The sequence below is a fragment of the Solanum dulcamara genome, chromosome 5, assembly GCF_947179165.1.
Source record: "Solanum dulcamara chromosome 5, daSolDulc1.2, whole genome shotgun sequence".
In the NCBI taxonomy this organism is placed as follows: Eukaryota; Viridiplantae; Streptophyta; class Magnoliopsida; order Solanales; family Solanaceae; genus Solanum; species Solanum dulcamara.
Genome location: NC_077241.1, coordinates 3,240,889 through 3,259,113, shown reverse-complemented (window position 1 = coordinate 3,259,113; position 18,225 = coordinate 3,240,889). Strand labels below are relative to the sequence as shown.

The following is an 18,225-nucleotide window of genomic DNA, read 5'->3' as shown; positions in this document are numbered from 1 at the left end:
TCGTACATTCCACGTACTGACGTCATTCGACCTGCATCATTTTATGATGCAGATACAGGTGTTAGAGATCCTCAACAAGCGCATCGTTGAAGATCATTTCTTTTCAGCTATTTGGTGAGTCCTTCTTGTATTCGAAGGAACTTCTTATCCTTTTATTATTGTTGAGTGTGATGTTTCTTTTGAGGTAGCCATGGACATGTCATTGGCACCATCTAAGAGTATTAGAGGCTTCATAGACAGAGTCTGATGATGTAATCGGAGTAGTTCTCCTTAGAAACTACTTCTTATAAAAATTATCTATTTTTCCTTTGATTATGACTAGCCCACATTAGTATTCTTAAGTCTTCCGCTGATGAATAAATAAGAAATGAGACCAAGTGGTTCTCTCGGAAGCCAGAAATGGTTTCTGAGTGCCGGCCACGCCTAGGGTACCCTCTCGGGGCGTGACAAAAATAAATTATTTATTTATAAAAATATCCTCCATAAATACAATAAAAAAGACGTAAAAAATATTTTGAGGGGCAATTGTTCCTTTAATCATGCTAATACATGCATTATATTAAAACCCCTTGCATTGATAATACCATGATATCCCATTTATTAGTTAGCATAATACCAAATAGAGTGCATAACTAATGTTTGTTTAGTTATACATAATTTGAAAAAGTGCACCAAACAAGATATTAATAATACACAGAGCTCATCCTACCAAACGACGGATTTAGAAGGGTATTAAGAAACCTAACTATTTACCAAACAATAAGAAAGATATATCATGGAGATGAATAAAGTAGGAATGATTTATTAGGATCGAAAGAAATAGGTGTCATGCACAACCTAACAAAGCAAACTTTCAATGATGATAAATAAGACACCAAAGAAAAATATACTAAAAGAGATATAATAAATTAAAGGCATAATACATAAATATGCCCTTTAACTTGACCTCATTTCACATTTATGTCCTTCAACTTTGGGTGTGCAAAAGTAGACACACATGTCCTACGTGGCACAATAAATGTAGGATGCAAAATTTCCATGTAGGATGCCATGTAGGATGAATGTGTCTATTTGTTCAAATTTTGGATAGTTAAAGTGTCTACTTGTGCACTAGAAAAGTGATAGGTCATAGTTGTTAACTGAAGCCAAATTAAGGGTCATATTTATGCATTATGCCTAAATTAAAATAGACATAATACATAAATATGACTTCTTTAACTTGGCTTCAGCTGGCAACTACGACCTCTATCTTTACTAGTGCATAATTAAGTAGCCAATTTAACTATCCAAAATTTGAACAAATCGACCTATATGTCAATTTTGTATCCTATATGACGTTCTAGTGTATATGCAACGTAGGACGTGTGTGTCTATTCGTTCAATTTTATACAAGTTTAAGTGCCTACTTGTACACACCCAAAAATGAAGGATATAAATACCAGCTGAAACCAAGTTAAAGGACATATTTATGTATTATGCCATTAAAATAGTTTGGTCAATTAACCCAAGTACGAGCAATTCAATAATAACAAGCGGGCACAAAAATATCGACACAAAATTCTCCACTTAAACCAAAACTCTCCAACCCTTAAAACTACATTATGGATGGTATCGTGAAGTGATGAGGATTATGGCTCCTCAATTTATAGGGGTCAAGAACCACTTCTTCCATGAAAAGAATTAGTTTTCTTTTAGAAAAAGTAAAAATCAATTTTGTTGAAATGAATATCTTGCCCTTTATTCAAGAAAAAAGAAAATTCAAATAGTATGTAACTTGATGTCTTTAAATATACACATAACCTAAATTCAATAATATGTAACTTGATGAGTACATGTTGTGATACAACTATTATCATATAGCTCGCTTACCAAATTTCCCATTTGAGTAGTCTCCAAGAAATAAGGGGGAGGCAAAACTATCTACGAAACTTTTGAGTATCTGTGTAAGAAACTTAACTTCACCTATTTTTCTAAGATCTCACACTAAATATTCTACTTTTCTAAATTACATTTTATACTATCTTTTTTCTGGCGAAGCATTCTGATAGTTTTATCAAGTTGGAGTCAACTATCTGAATCTTTTATAAATCAGATTTATCATCCATTTAGTTAACATAATACCCTTTGATGACCCCTCCCCTAGTAAGAGACTCATAATTTGGATTGTACTCATGAGCAACCCACTTTTCCTCCTTGGGACTATAGCGATATGTGAAGTTCTCATCAAATCTCCATTCACAAGGCATTGAATGGCTAACACACTCGTAGTTGGATTTAAACGCCACAAATGTTCCCATGTTTGTGGAGCAATTGTACATTGTTGAAGTGGAGAAGAATTTTTTGATTTTGACAGTGATGTTGAAAGTGCCCATGGTATTTAGGTGCTTAACATCACCATCTTCATCAAAGGAGAAGCAACGGACGCTAAGATAATTGGTATGATTGTTGGTTATGACAACAATTTTTTGGTCTGGTAATCCTGCTGCAACATTTGAGACATTTATATTGATCATGAATAAGAACAATATTGTTGTTGAGGTGATAGTTGCTATAATTTTAGCTTCTTCCATGGTGTATATATCTTCCTTTCTCTTTTTTTTCCTCCTAATTTCCTCCTGAAATATCAAATTGTAAAAGAAAGATTAGGAGAAATTATTGAAGAACATTAATACACTTTGTGGCAGGTGTTTAATAATTCTCTTAAATTATAGAGATAATATATATCACTTTTCGTTCCTCAGTTATTGGCATAATTTGATTTTGATCCTTTTAATTTATATATGATTCATTACATTTAACCTTAAATTATCTATAAAATAAAATCATAAGTTTTCGTCTCCTTTACGTAGAAAATGTGTTAGATTTAGATTTTAGAACTATATTATCATTAAATTTATGTAACAACACAATTTTAATATAATATAAGTAACATTAATAAAATAGAGGAGATATACCTTATATATTTCCCGTGAAGGGTTTTGTAAAGAATTTTCAAACTCAACTAAGAATTCTTCTTTGTTTTTCCTCTCTCCTTGCTTTGTTGAATGATTATACTTTTCTATGATTGCTATATATTTATAAAATAAAAAGAAAAAGAAAAACAAGAGGGATAGAGTTCTTGTAGGAGCTTTTAAATTTTTTATACTATTTTAATGCTTTTTACTATTTTTGATTATTTAGCCTTCTAAAGAATAAAAAGAATATATCTCAATTCAGATACACAAACTTGTGACCCCTTTTATTTGTAGCAACACCAAATATAATCATGCCATAATCCTAGGGATTTAAAAGGGTATTAGCCAACCAATTACCATGATCACCCTTTGTTACGAAGAAATATTGAGAATTCTTAGATTATGTTAAAGAGGTCTAAGTCATACAATTAAGTTGAGTAAAAAATATGCCTAAAATATCTCCATATTTAGAGTTTCATATTTAAACCATCAGGTGTGTCAGTTTTTTCCTTGACCTATCACCAAATTGAAACAAACTTCAACTATCAGTTGTTCATTTTTTCTATCTAAATGATAGTGATATTTCAAGTAGGAAACTCACACACCTGATAGTTAAAATGTATTTTGATATGGCAAAATCGCCTAATTCCACTAATGCAGACCCTAAATGCTATTAACGCGCTATGGATCATGTCGAAGCTGCACGTACTGATCTCCCGGGTACATACGTAGGGTCCTATAACGATTTGTGCGAAAAATTCACCGGAAGCCAGTTCACCAAAAATATCCATGAGCTAACACACACGAAAAATAGCGAAATCGCCTAATTCCGCATGTGCGACCCCTAAATGCTATGAACACGCCGCGGATCATGACGAGGCCACACGTACTAATCCCTCGAGTAACTACGAAGGGTCCCATAATGATTTGCGAGAAAAACCCACTAGAAGCCAGTTCACCAAATATATTCAAGGGTTAAGACACACGAAGTATGGCGAAATCACCTAATTTTGCTTGTGCAACCCTAAATTCTATGAACGCGCCATGGATTGGCCGAGGCTGCACACACTGATCCCTCGGTATATAAAGAGGGTCCTATAATGGGTTTTGAGAAATATTAACCAGAAGCCATTTCATCAAAAATATCCATAGGCTAACACACACGAAATATGGAGAAATCATCTAATTTCGATTGTGCTGGCGTTAAATGCTATGAACGCACTGTGGATCATGCCGAGGATACACCACTGATCCTCCGAGTACCTACGGAGGGTCCCATAATGATTTTCGAGAAAAATCCAGCGAAAAATAGTTCACCAAAAATATCCACAGACTAACAAATGAAATATGACAAAATCGCCTAATTCCGCTTGTGCGACCCCTAAATGATATGAATACACTGTGGATCGTGCCAAGGCCACATTTACTGATACCTCGGGTACATACGGAGGTTCCTATAATGGTTTTCGAGAAAAATTCACTGAAAACCAGTTCACAAAAAATATCTATGGGCTAACACATATGAAAAATGGTGAAATCATCTAATTCTGCTTGTGCGATCCCTAAATTTTATGAACGCGTCGTGGATCGTGTTGAAGCTTACAAGTGCTTTCCTCGGGCACATACGGATACCTACGAAGGGTCCTATAATGGTTTTCGAAAAAATAAATTGGAAGCTAGTTCTCCAAATATATCCATAGTCTAATACACACGAATTATGGTGAAATCACCTAATTTCGATTGTGTGGCCCCTAAATGATATAAACGCGCCATGGATCATGCCGAGACCGCATGTAATGATCCCTTGTGTACCACAAAGGGACCAATAATGGTTTTTGGAAAAAATCCACCAGAAGTCAGTTCACCAAAAATAATTATAGGCTAACACATACGAAAAATAGTGAAATCACTTAATTCCGCTTTTGCGGCCCTTAAATTCTATAAAAATGCCGAGGATTTTGCTGCGGCCTATAGTACTGATCCTCCGGGTACATACATTTATATATTTAAAAAATATTAGAATATTAAAAATATTTTTAAAAAAATAGTAGAAATAAAAAATAAATTAAAATAAAAAAATATAAATATAAATAAAAGAAGAATTTTAAAAAATTACACCAATTTCTTATCCTTTCTTGGGAATTGAAGAGTGTAATTACTCCCTTTTAATTACACCAATTCCTCTCTTACCAAGTAATTATTTCCAATGATCTTAACGAAATAACTTGAAAATACTATGAATTTGTATAAGCTCTCCAAATGTCAAAATGAAAAGTTCATTATCTCTAAACGTCAGGTTGAAAAGATAGATGTCACGAAAATTGTTAGTAGTTAGCGAAACATTGCAACTGTGGTCATTGATATCACATACGAGCCTCTATTCGACCTAAGACTGGACAGTTCGTCGGCAGCACTGGAGTCTTTCACTAGAATCGAAAAACTTGATTCCTAAATCAAGTTTTTTTTTGTGAAAAGTGCAAGGCACATATGCCAATTGAGAAGCAATTCATGGTTGATCAGGCCTCTTCCGTTGCAATTCTTCATTTGAATATATTCAATTAATATGATGGGTTTGTTGTTCAGAAGGCTGATAAGCATGTCTCATTTCCGTTGGAATATAAGGAAGCGAGTGGTTGTTAACCTTTTGAACAACAAACTTATCACTTTTGAATCTTCAAACGGAGGGCAGAAACGAAAAGGGCCTAATTGACCATGAGTTGCTTCTCAATTATTGGCACCTATGCCTTGCACTTTTCATAAGAAAACTTTATCTCGGAATCATCAAGTCTCTCAATTTTCATGAAAGACTCCAATGTCCTCAATCTCCAAACTTAGGTCGAATAAAGTCTCTTATGTGTTAGAGCAAATGACTACAGTTGTAACATCGCAGTTTGCTCAAGAGAAATCTAAAATTTGAGCCCCTATGATGGCTACCTAGTCTAGCTTCCCCCATAGGAGAAGATAGGTATTTATATATAGTTTTAGGGAATTAGGGTTAATTGTGCATTCCTTTTTGAAGCCTATTCTGCAAAATATCCCCGTGTAAATGGATAAGATGTAAAATTTCTTAGGAAAGAAGAATGGAATATTCTCTTTCAAAAAAGAATGTGCTTTTGATATGTAGAAACATGATTTTTGACCCTCCTCGAATCTTTATATCTTTTTAGCGTTAACTTTTTTTTTTTTTTGCTCATTCCTTCTTGAAGCCTATTCTCGAAAATATCCCATGCAAATGGATACGATCAAAAATTTCTTAGGAAGGAAGAATGAAATATTTCCTTTCCAAACAGAATGTGCTTTTGATGCGTAAAAACGTGATTTTTAATCCTACCCGAGTTTTTATATCCTTTTTAGCATTAAATTTTTTTTTCATCCTTTCTTGAAGCCTATTCTCCAAAATATCCCGTGCAAATAAATATGATCAAAAATTTCTTAGGAAGGAAGAATGAAATATTCCTTTCCAAACAGATTGTGCTTTTGATATGAATTGTCATGTGGTGAATTATTATTAGTCCGATTCTTTCATTTTTCTTTTGAAATAATAAATTCAAAATAAAATAATAGCTTAATATTCTTAGACTAGAATAAATGTAAGAAAATTTTAATAATTAAGTTAAGGGAAAAAAAACATGAAAAAGTACTAAAATGCAAGATTAAAACCAAACCTATTTTTTCAGCTTTGGACTTTAAAAAAAAAAATTAACGCTAAAAAAGATATAAAAACTCAAGGAGGATCACAAATCACGTTTCTACATAAATGAAAGATGAAAGTAATGCAAGGGGAATTTGAAAATATAGTAAGTGACAATACCATGCAAAAAGTGAAACAAAATAAAAAAGAAAATATGATGTGTATATAACTTTAAATTTAAGCTTCACAAAAATTATTAGTTTCAAAAAACGTCAGTTAGAGTATTAACCATTTCTTTCTGATTATTCATTTCTTTCTTGTTATGTTTTAATACGAGAACTGAGGGGTGATTTTGACGTCAGAGAACCTTTTGAAGCGAAAGATTATCTGCATGTGGTGGTGTTTTTCTATGTGAAGAGACTGGTGATGATGTAGATCATATTTTGTTCCATTGCAAATTAGCCATAAGGTTATGGGAGAATATGTTTACGTGGTTTGGCGTCATTTGGGTAATGCCGAGATCCATGAAGGAGTTGATGTTCAGTTAGAAGAGGAGAGCTAGGAGAACAAGGCACAAGACGTGAGATGTTATTCCTCTATCTCTAAGATGGATCATTTAGAAAAAGAGAAATAGGAAAGCGAGCTTTTGAAGGGGTGGAGATGAGCTTTTCTCAATTGGGGAGTAGTCACCGATCCCTTATTTTCTTTTGGTGCAACTATGTAGTTCTTGTTTGTATAGAAAATATCACCTAGGCCATATTTCAGAAGCAAATAACAGTAAGTGTTTGCTTTATCATGCATGTTAAAGTCAAAAACATGCATGATAAAACAAACCATTTAGTTAAGCAGCAGGAAAAAGGGGTCAAAAACAGTGAAAGAAAGAAACATACTAACAATTAACCAACCTGTCCAGCAACATCAGGAGCAGAACCATGTATAGGTTGTTCAAACAATCCAGGTCCATAGAGACATCAGGCACGTAAACGTAAAAGGAGATTAAAATATAGAATTTGTGGTGAGAAGGGAAAAAATCAATAGTCCAAAGAAAGGAGATTCACTGGCAAATACTGTTTCACTAAGACTAGCAGATGGAAGCATACCGATACTATCAAATATGTTATTTTGTCACAATTGTATACAACTACGCTATGATCTCATCGTGTGAGCTGCTAGCTAGATGAACGAGCAATTAATTACTGTATAACATACCAAATGACAAAACTGCAATAAAAAGATGGTAGTGAACATAAACAAGATATTGTGTGATACAAAAGTTGAAACTTAAAGATCAAAATGATTAGCATAAAGAACGAAACAGCAACAATACCTGCAGTATCAAACTTCAAATCTCTAGAGTCTACTTAACTTCCCTCCACAGATTCTAGGCTTTCGACATAATTTATGACTTTAAATCTACCCACTGAACTTCTCCTTTGAAAGCTCCGGATTCTTTTTGTAAAAGGATTGTATGATAAGAGTTCAAGTGACAACTCATTTGGGTAGCCAAAAAGAAGTTCACCTTTCTTCCATGATCCAACGGGTCGTGCTAGCTTAGAGAACGGTGAAAAATCAAATTGCTTAGTCCAAGACTCAGCTGCACTTTGTTGTTCATTCATCACCCATACCTCGTAGTGGTTCACATTCCCAGAATCAATAATCATAGAAAGACAACCATTTAGTACCACAAGCTTCTGGATAGTAAGGTTAGTGACCATATCGGAATTGGGCAGCAGCTTAATCCTTCTAAAGACTTGGTTATACAAATCAAAACAAGTAATTACATCCAGTCCATTAGGGTCACCATTGCTATACGACATCCAATACAAACAGCCATTAAGAGTAACTGCAGACCGTCCCTTGGGAAGCAGACCACGGAGAACATCAGCTCCGATCTTTGCCCAGGAATCAGAATTCAAGGCGTAAACCCAAACCTTAGGGTTCAGGCTACTATCCTTCCTACTAGATGACGGAACCTTAATAACCTTGTAATCGTTAGTCTGAGGAACGAAACCGAACATTATATACGGGAAGAAAGGATCAGAATAAAATGAGACACAATCAGGGGATTTTAGGAATTTATACTTTCTAGTTGCAGGATTCCACAAAATAATGCTTGAACTTCTATTAAAATGAACACACAACAAGCCATTGCAAGAGCTCACAATTCGTACCTCATCGTCGGGACTCGATGGGAAGGGCAAATCAACAACGATAATCGAAGAAGACGAAGACGAATCGAAATAGGAATCTCTTATTTCGTCAATTTCTTCATCGGCTATGACGGTAGTAGTTTTCTGATCTAGGGAGAAGAAGGATATAGTAGGGGTGTCTCTAGGACCTCTATCGCTTACTCTGAGGAGTTTTTCATGGTGAGGTTGTTGACGGTGCATCTGAATGAAATCGCGGCTCCTGAGGTAACAATACCATGACTTGGAAACCGTTCGGAATCAGAGCAATGACTTCACCGGAAGCCGTAAGAGGATTTCGACAATTACATCTCCGGCCAGAGAGAAGCCGGCGGCAGTTTCATCAGTCATCGGAAACCGCAAGAATTACTTTTGATTTAGTCCAAAAAAAACCTAGAAGCCGTTTGGATTGATAAAATGCTTAAAAATAAATCATTCCAAATAGACTACTAATAAGAATAGTTGAAAGTAGGATGTTTGAATAAAAATTAATTCAAATAAAAAAATTAAATTAATTAAAAAAATGAATTTGATTTGGACTTAATTTGATTTTGTTTAAATAAATTGAAAATATAACTGAATCAAATATGTAAATTTTGGTTTCACTAAGAAAGCATATCTTAGACTTCGACTAATTTGATAGTTGATACAAAGGAATGACAGAATTTTTGGTCTTACGGGCAACATCACTATTCAAAGTCAAGTGTAAAAGCTTTAAGAGATAGGAGGGAAGTGATAGATTAGTTCAAGGGATGGATCGACAAAAGAACTTATGGATGAGGCATTTTCGGAGACTACTAGCCCATTTTTCATAACTCAATAGGTTAGTTCCTCATTACATAATTAAGAGAGTTAAGAATACTTCCGCTCAAGTCTCATTAATCAATCATAACACTATCGTAAAAATGTTGCACAGACCCATATATATAGAAAAAGAAAAGAATCACCATGATACTAAATCAGATCGAGCCGGAGATCTTCTTGAAAACGAGAAGATCTAGAATAGGCCCCCACCATATTTAACCCTGATCGACACTCTAGCACTCTTGTCATCCATATAGTATACCTTCTAAATAGTCTATCTGATTTTTAAACTGACTAACTATAAACTGTATAGGATTTGATTCTTTGGTACACATCCTTGAAGACAAGTCATCACTCTTTTCAATCTTAGTAGAAGCTTTAGTGGATGAGAAATCTCTTTTTTAAAAATAAAATTTTTTCTTTACTTATAAAAAAAATATTCTAATTTATTTATCTGAAAAATCTCAAAAAATCAGTGTCACATGATTCGAAACTCGAGTGTATAATGAGTTCATCCCTTATAATTGATTTAGGAGAAACTATCATGCTTTATCGACTTGTTAACTGCTTCAAAATCTCATGACAATATTTCCACACACATATAGTACCAACCTATTGAATGATATAACAAACTCAATATACTGTAATGTGTATCAATAATATTAATTTCATGCACCCAAGGGTGTTAGTCTAGTGGTTAGTGAAGTCCGTTGAAAACCATGCAATTTCAAATTCAAATCTAAGTAAAATGAAAAATACGAGGTGATTTTTTCTCCTCAAATGTGTCTATACGTAACTTTATTCATGTTTTTTAGTTAATTACTTCTTTTGTATTGGTATCGATCAAAGCTTCCGAGAAACGATATATGTTTAGCCCAGAATGAAAAGACATGAAGTACCAAGTAAAAAAAAGAACAATATCATGAAGATAGAGCAGTTATTTCTGATGGACCCTCCAGATAAATAGGATTCTTTTTAGTGCAGCAACAGACACAAAGGAATTCAATAATACTCTATGGAAAAGCTCCAAATTCGACTCCAAATTTCACGAATTGGACCACACAAGAAGTCTTCATTACTACTACAATTTGATAATAGGCATAGTACATAAATAAACACTCAAATTTGTCATTGGCTGGCAAGTAAACATTCAAACTTTATGAGTACAAGTCTAGACATTTTAATTTGGCCTCAAATAAAAATTAAACACTCCAACTCATGTCCACTATGTCTTGTGGACTTTACCCGATGTTGACTTGATACATAAATTTTGAAGCTTTCGAGATAAAGCATTTTCAAAAGAGTTTCATCGCCAACTATACAACGAGATAAAATGAGGTTGAATCAAAATGTACAACAACAAAAGAAAAATTCTAATGAAAGAAAAGTCAACCAATGGGAAAGCGAGCAAAAGTACTACATAAATTGAAAATAAGTTTACACATCGGAAAGCGAGTAAAGCATGTGTCTATTTGTTTAATTTTATATAAATTTAAATATTTACTTGTACGCATTCAATACTTACCTACAACAGAGAACAACTAAATATCCGAACAATGGGTCAAATAAAGACTATATTCTCAAAAATAATAAATAGTTATATACAAAAGAATTTGAGAATGTCCTCTGATGATGTCGAGGAAATTGCACGTATAAAAATTCAAAAAATGAATCGATTTGATCTAGGTCATATAATATTATGAGATTCCCAAAATGGTCAGCATTTAGTAGACTTTAAGCTAAAGGGTAGTCTAATCATTAAACTTACCGCATTATCAAATCAATGAATTCATCAACACCACATAAAAAAAAAAAGTAATACCCTTTTAAATCCCTAGGATTATGGCATAATTATATTTGGCGTTGCTACAAATAAGAGGAATCACAAGTTTGTATATCTAAATTGAAATATTTTTTTTTATTCTTTAGAAGGTTAAATAATCAAAAATAGTAAAAAGCTTTGAAATAGTATAAAACATTTAAAACCTCCTACAAGAACTCTATCCCACTTGCTTGTCTTTTTATTTTATAAATATATAGCAATCATGGAAAAGTTTAATCATTCCACAAAGCAAGAAGAGAAGGGGGGAAAAAAATCTTAGTTAAGTTTGAAAATCCTTTCCAAAATCCTTCACAGGAAAAATATAAGGTATATTTTCTCTATTTTATTTAAACGCTTCCAACAATATTTTCTATATCTATTTTGAATAAACATTTGTAATTATATACAATTAATGTTACCTATATTATATTAAAATTGTGTTCTTACATCAAATGTAATGGTAATATAGTTCTAAAATCTAAATCTAATAACATATTTTATACGTAAAGGGGACGAAAATAATTATGTTTTTATAGTTAATTTAAGATTAAATGCAATGAATTATATCTTAATTAAAAGGATCAAATTATACCAATAACTGGGGAACAGAAAGTGTTATATATTATCTCTTTAATTAAAGAGAATTATTAAACACCTGCCAAAAAGTGTATTAATTTCTTCAATAATTTCTCCTAATCTTTCTTTTACATTTTGACATTTCAGGAGGAAATTAGGAGGAAAAAAGAAAGAGAAGGAAGATATATCCTCCATGGAAGAAGCTAATATTATAGCAACTATCACCTCAACAACAATATTTTTTTTGTTTATGATCAGTATAAATGTCTCAAATGTTGCAGCAAGATTACCAAACGAAAAAATTGTTGTCATAACCAACAATCATACAAATTATCTTAGCGTTCGTTGCTTCTCCTTCGATCAAGATGGCGATGTTAAGCACCTAAATACCATGGGGACTTTCAACATCACTGTTAAAATCAGAAAATTCTTCTCCACTTCAACAATGTTCAATTGCTCTACAAACATGGGAACATTTGTGGCGTTTAAATCCAACTATGAGTGTGTTAGCCATTCAATGCCTTGTGAATGGAGATTTGATGAGAACTTCACGTATCGCTATAGTCCCAAGGAGAAAAAGTGGGTTGCTCATGAATACAATCCCAATTATGAGTCTCTTACTAGAGGAGGAGTCATCAAAGGGTATTATGTTAATTAAATAGAATGATAAATATTTAACGTTTACTAGAGATTCATATAGTTAACTCAACTTGGTACAACTATCAGAATGCTTTGTCAAAAAATGGTAGTATAAAATGTAATCTAGAAAAGTAGAATATTTGGTGTTAGATCGTAGAAAATGTAACTTGTCAAGTTACATATTATTGAATTTAGGTTATGTGTACATTTAACGGCATTAAGTTACACTATTGAATTTTATGCAAATTATGAATCTCTTACTAGAGAGTTATCAAAAGGTATTATCCTATACTGTTGATAACATAACATACAATTCTCAGTTAGTAGTCCTAATGATATCACTAATCAATATACAAAGGCTAACTATAGGGACAATCAAGAAATGTCATGGAAAAGAACAAAGAAACTTAGTTAGTAGGTAGTGAAATCTTGTTTGTCGTAGTATTAGTCTTATTCTTGTAAGTATTGCTTTTGATTTTTATCATCATCTATTGTTAAGTGTGTTTTAGTTATTGCACTATTTTGTTGTTATTGTTATTTTCTTTAATTAGTTTCTATATTTCCTTTTCATACCTTTTTTGATTTGTTATACTCGAGCCGAAGGTCCTTCCAAAACAGAGATAAGCTTTGCATACACTCTACCATTCTCAAACTCCACCTATTGAATTTCACTGGCTAGGTTATTATTGTTTAGTTTACATACATAACCAAATTACTAGGTACTTAAAAGCTTCATTGATTTGGACCAGATCTTTTGAGAAGCTTTTGGACCTAGCGAAAAGACTCTAACCCTTAACAAACTCTTACATCATATCAATATATACACACAAAGCATTTATCTTTTCTATTCTTATAGTATTTTACAAGATATGGAATATATAAAGAAGAAATATTCTTGACAATGTAATTATGCAACCGTGTATAACATGTCAAAAAATGCTCCATGGTTATAAATATGGCATGTCTTAGGCATAAGAGAGTGTCATCAAGTGTAAATAGAAGGTAAGAAATAAATAGTTTCCAAAAAATAAAAGGTATCAATCTTTTTTTGAATCGAATAAAAAGAAAAAAAATATCATGTTAAATGAAATAGAGGGAGCATATTTTACTGATTTTGAAATCTTAGCACAAAAAAAAGAGTATCATTCTTTCGGACAATATTAAACTAAATTTAGAGATTATAAGTTAAGAAATAGTCAACCCATAAAAGTCAAAATCTCATAGCAATGACAAACTTTTCTAGAATGGTTGCATGTTTAAGCAAAAATTTTGACCAATGTCATTCATACTTTGGTGATACGACTTTTAATATGATACATACGAGCCTCTAATCGACCCAAGCTTGGAGATTGAGGACGTTGATAGTTTGTCTTTTCACGAGAAAAGAAAAACTTGATTCCTAAATTAGATATTTTTGTGAAAAGTGCAAGGCACATGTGCCAATTGAAAAGCAATCCATGATTGACCAGGACTCTTCCGTTGCAACCCTTCATTTGAAGATATTCAATTAATATAATGGATCTGTTGTTCAGAAGATTGACAAGCATGTCTCATTTTCGTTGGAATTGGACTTGCTTCCTTATATTGATACCAAGTACAAGGAAGCAAGTTTAATACCAGCGAAAATGAAGCGTGGTTTTCAACCTTCTGAACAACAAACTTATCATTTTTGAATCTTCAAATGGAGGACAGAATCCAATGGGGTCTGATTGACCATGAGTTGCTTCTCAATTATTGAGACCTATGCCTTGCACTTGTCATTAGAAAACTTGATCTAGGAATCATCAAGTCTCTCAATTCTCGTGAAAGACTCCAATGTCCTCAATCTCCAAACTTAGATCGAATAGAGTCTCTGATGTGTTAGAGCAATGACTACAATTGCAACATTGCAGTTTGCTCAAGAGACGGCTGCCTAGTCTAGGTTCCCCCATAGGAGAAGATAGGTATCTATATATAGCTTTTAGGGAATTAGGTTTAGTTGTGCATCCCTTCTTGAAGCATATTGTCATGAATTTAGACTTCAATTAAGATCTTCGTACGACACCTGAGAGTACTCACCACTCCTTCACGATCGCTAAGGGAACGCTAGATTAGAAGAAAGACAAGACAACTTTTAGGAAAAAAGCTTTGTATATTGCTTTGAAGATAGTTTGTTGCTTGATGGGTTTACAAATGAATCCCCCTTTATTTATATTACTTCCTAGGGGCTTAAGCGTAAATAAAAATTACTATGCAGGTCCAATATTTATTAAAAAGTCAATATTCTAGAATTTTCTACACACCTAGAGGATTCTAAGACTTTAAAGACTTCTCTACAAGGTTCTAGAGTCTTTCATTAACCTCCCAAAGACTCTAGATCATTCTCCCTTTTTTGATGATCAAGTGGCGGGTCATAACACTATTCTCCAAAATACCCCGTGCAAATGGATAAGATCAAATATTTCTTAGGAAGAAAGAATGGAATATTCTCTTTCCAAAGAGAATATGTTTTTGATATGTAGAAACATAATTTTTGACCCTCCTCGAGTTTTTGTATCTTTTTTAGCATTAAATATTTTTCTTTTTGTGCATCCTTCTTGAAACCTATTCTCCAAAATTCCCCGTGTCAATGGATAAGATCAAAAAATTCTTAGGAAGGAAAAATAGAATATTTTCTTTCAACTTTGGGTGTGCACAAGTACAATAACAACAACTCAGTGAAATCACACAACGTGGGGTCTGGGGAGGGTAAAGTGTACACAGACCTTACTCCTACCAAGGTAGGACGGCTGTTTTCGGGAGACCCTCGGCTCAAAAGAAGCATAAAAAGAGGTCAAGCAAGGCTAAGAAGTTCAAAGCGATATGAGAAAGCAAATAACGAATAACTGGGTGTGAACAAGTAAGCACTTAAATTTATATAAAATTGAACAAATGACACATGCGTCTTATATGACGTCCTACATGACAATTTTTTATCCTACATAGATGCCTACGTGTATTATGCCACTTATACAAGTTTAAGTGCTTAGTTAAAATTATATTTATTTATTATGCCTATAAAAAATGAGTATAATAGAAATTTATGGGCTAAAGATGAGTTGAGAAAAAACCTGAGAGGAATTGTTCCCTCCTCAACTGTACTTAATTGGAAATGCAGAGGAAAATCATGGCGGACAAGATCGACTCAATGATTGCCTGATTCGATTTTAGGTCACATCCTCTCTAAGTTAACTGACAGTAAAGAAGTTGTGTGAAACAGTGTATTATCTACAAGATGGCACTCTCTTTGGAAATCCGCTCTAGTATCACTAGAAATCAAATTATCCAGTCGAAGAGACAATCCTTATTTAGCTTACACTGGTAGAGACCTTTAGTACTAGAGGTATTCCATAAAATCTCAACATTCAGTGTCATTTTATTTGGGTACAGAAAGAATCTTCTTAAAGATGTTGATTTATGCGTACATTTCGCAACTAATGATGCTAATGTTGAAGGTTTTACTCTTCTATTTTACAATTATATAGACTCAGAAGAATATACGTTTCCTCAGTTTGCATATAAGAATACGTCGTTGAGGAATTTGGTTTTAAGTAAATGTTAATTGAACCCATTTGGTAATGTTAATTGGAGTGATTTGATTTCTCTTTCACTTGAGTATTTGGAATTGACAGATGGTTGTATGAAAAGGATATTATCTGGTTGCCCTAATTTGGACTGTTTGGAATTTTATGGTATCAATTGTTTGGAAATTAACAATGTGAAGCTGAGGGAAGTGACTATACGAGAGTACCAAGGTAAGAAAAATGCACTTGGTTAGAAATATTTGCTCCACATTTGCAACTTTTGGGGTATTGTGGTGAGATACGTGTCTAGCAAAAAAATGTGGCTTCACTTGTCACTTTTGTCGTCATACGTCTACATGTTGATTATGAGGATGAGGGTATAACATTGACGATGACGATGACAATGAAGAACAGAACTTGGATTGACAGAAATGCCGGTCGGAATTCAGAGTGTATCTATTTGAAGGAACTTCTTCATGGTGTTGCCCATGTCGAGAATTTTGAATTGGGTACCTGGTGCATTCAGGTTTATTTATACTCTTCACCATCTAATTTTTTTTATTATTTTCATTTTGGGACTTTTATTTATTGTTGAATGATTTATTAAGAATCTAAGCTTAGTGGTGCCACTACTTAGGATAAATAAGTTGATAAATACTACTAAAGAATTTACATTCTCATAGCCAATTTAATTGGACAATAACAAGTGATTGAAATGAGACCTTTTGAACAAAATTTTGGAAGATGAATTGTGAGATAAGTGTTTGCAATGGACAAAACAAACAGGTGCAAACAACAAGTGAAGTACACATGTTGTTTTGCAAACACTTTCACTCTCACAGTTCATCTTCCAAAATTTTGTTCAAAAGGTTTCATTTCAATCACCTGCCATTGTCCAATTGAATTGGCTAAGGTAAATGTAAATTCTTTAGTAGTACTTATCAACTTATTTATCCTAAGTAGTGGCACCACTAAGCTTAGATTCTTAATAAATCATTCAACAACAAATAAAAAGTCCCCCCAAAAAAAAAATTAGATGGTGAAGAGTATAAATAAATCTGAATGAACCAGATATACAATTCAAGATTCTCGACATTGGCAACACCATGAAGAAGTTCCTTCAAATAGCTACACTCTTCCAATTCCCATTCTTCATTGTCAAAATACTCCAAGTTGTGTTCCTCATCCTCATAATCAAAATATAGACGGATGACTGCAGTGACGACAACAATGACAGGTGAAGCCACCTTTCTTTGTTGGACGCATATCTCACCACAATACCTCAAAAATTGCAACTTTTGAATATGTGGAGCAAATATTTCTAACCAAGGTGTATTTTTCTTACCTTGGTACTCTTCTATAGTCACTTCCCTCAGCTTCACATTGTTAATTTTCAAACAATGGATACCATAAAATTCCTTTAATTTCAAGCACTCTAAATTAGGCAACCAGATAATATCTTTTTCATAGAACCATCTGTTAATTTCAAACCCTCAAGTGAAAGAGAAATATTACTCCAATTAACATTACCAAAAGGGTTCAATTGACATCTGCTTAAAACCGAATTCCTTAACAATGTATTCTTATATGCAAACTGAGGAAACGTATATTCTTTTGAGTCTTCATAATTGTAAAATAGAAGACTAAAACCTTCAACATTAGCATCATTAGTTGCGAAATGTACACATAAATCAACATCATTAAGAAGATTCTTCCTGTACCCAAATAAAATGACATTGAATGTTGAGATTTTATCGAAATACCTCCAGTAATGAAGGTCTCTATCGGTGGAAGCTAAATAAGAATTGCCCCTTTAGTGGATAACTCGATTTTTAGTGATACTGGAACGGATTTCCAAAGAGAGTGCCATTTTGTAGATAATACGCTGCTTCACACATTTTCTTTGTTGTCCGGTAACTTAGAAAGTATGTGACTTAGAATCGAATCAAGCAAATCACTGAGTCGATCTTCTCCTATCGCCATGATTTTCCTCTGCATTTCCATGGAGTATAGTTGAGGTGGGAACAGCTCCTCTTGGGGCTTTTCTCAAGAGTATTTAGGTCATCTTTGG

The 18,225-nt window shown here is 33.4% G+C and overlaps 1 long non-coding RNA gene and 2 pseudogenes across 1 annotated transcript; 1 reads left to right on the top strand and 2 right to left on the bottom strand.

Moving 5' to 3' along the window:
* Positions 1–7,620: 7,620 nt before the first annotated feature.
* On the bottom strand, positions 7,621–9,435 carry LOC129888799 (putative F-box protein At3g22650; annotated as a pseudogene).
* Positions 9,436–11,495: 2,060 nt separating this feature from the next.
* LOC129890335 (uncharacterized) lies at positions 11,496–13,115 on the top strand. The gene is made up of 2 exons (XR_008767000.1): positions 11,496–11,724; positions 12,121–13,115. It is a non-coding gene; the product is annotated as an uncharacterized LOC129890335 (long non-coding RNA).
* A 3,383-nt stretch (positions 13,116–16,498) lies between these two features.
* On the bottom strand, positions 16,499–18,209 carry LOC129889848 (F-box/LRR-repeat protein 25-like; annotated as a pseudogene).
* Positions 18,210–18,225: the final 16 nt, after the last annotated feature.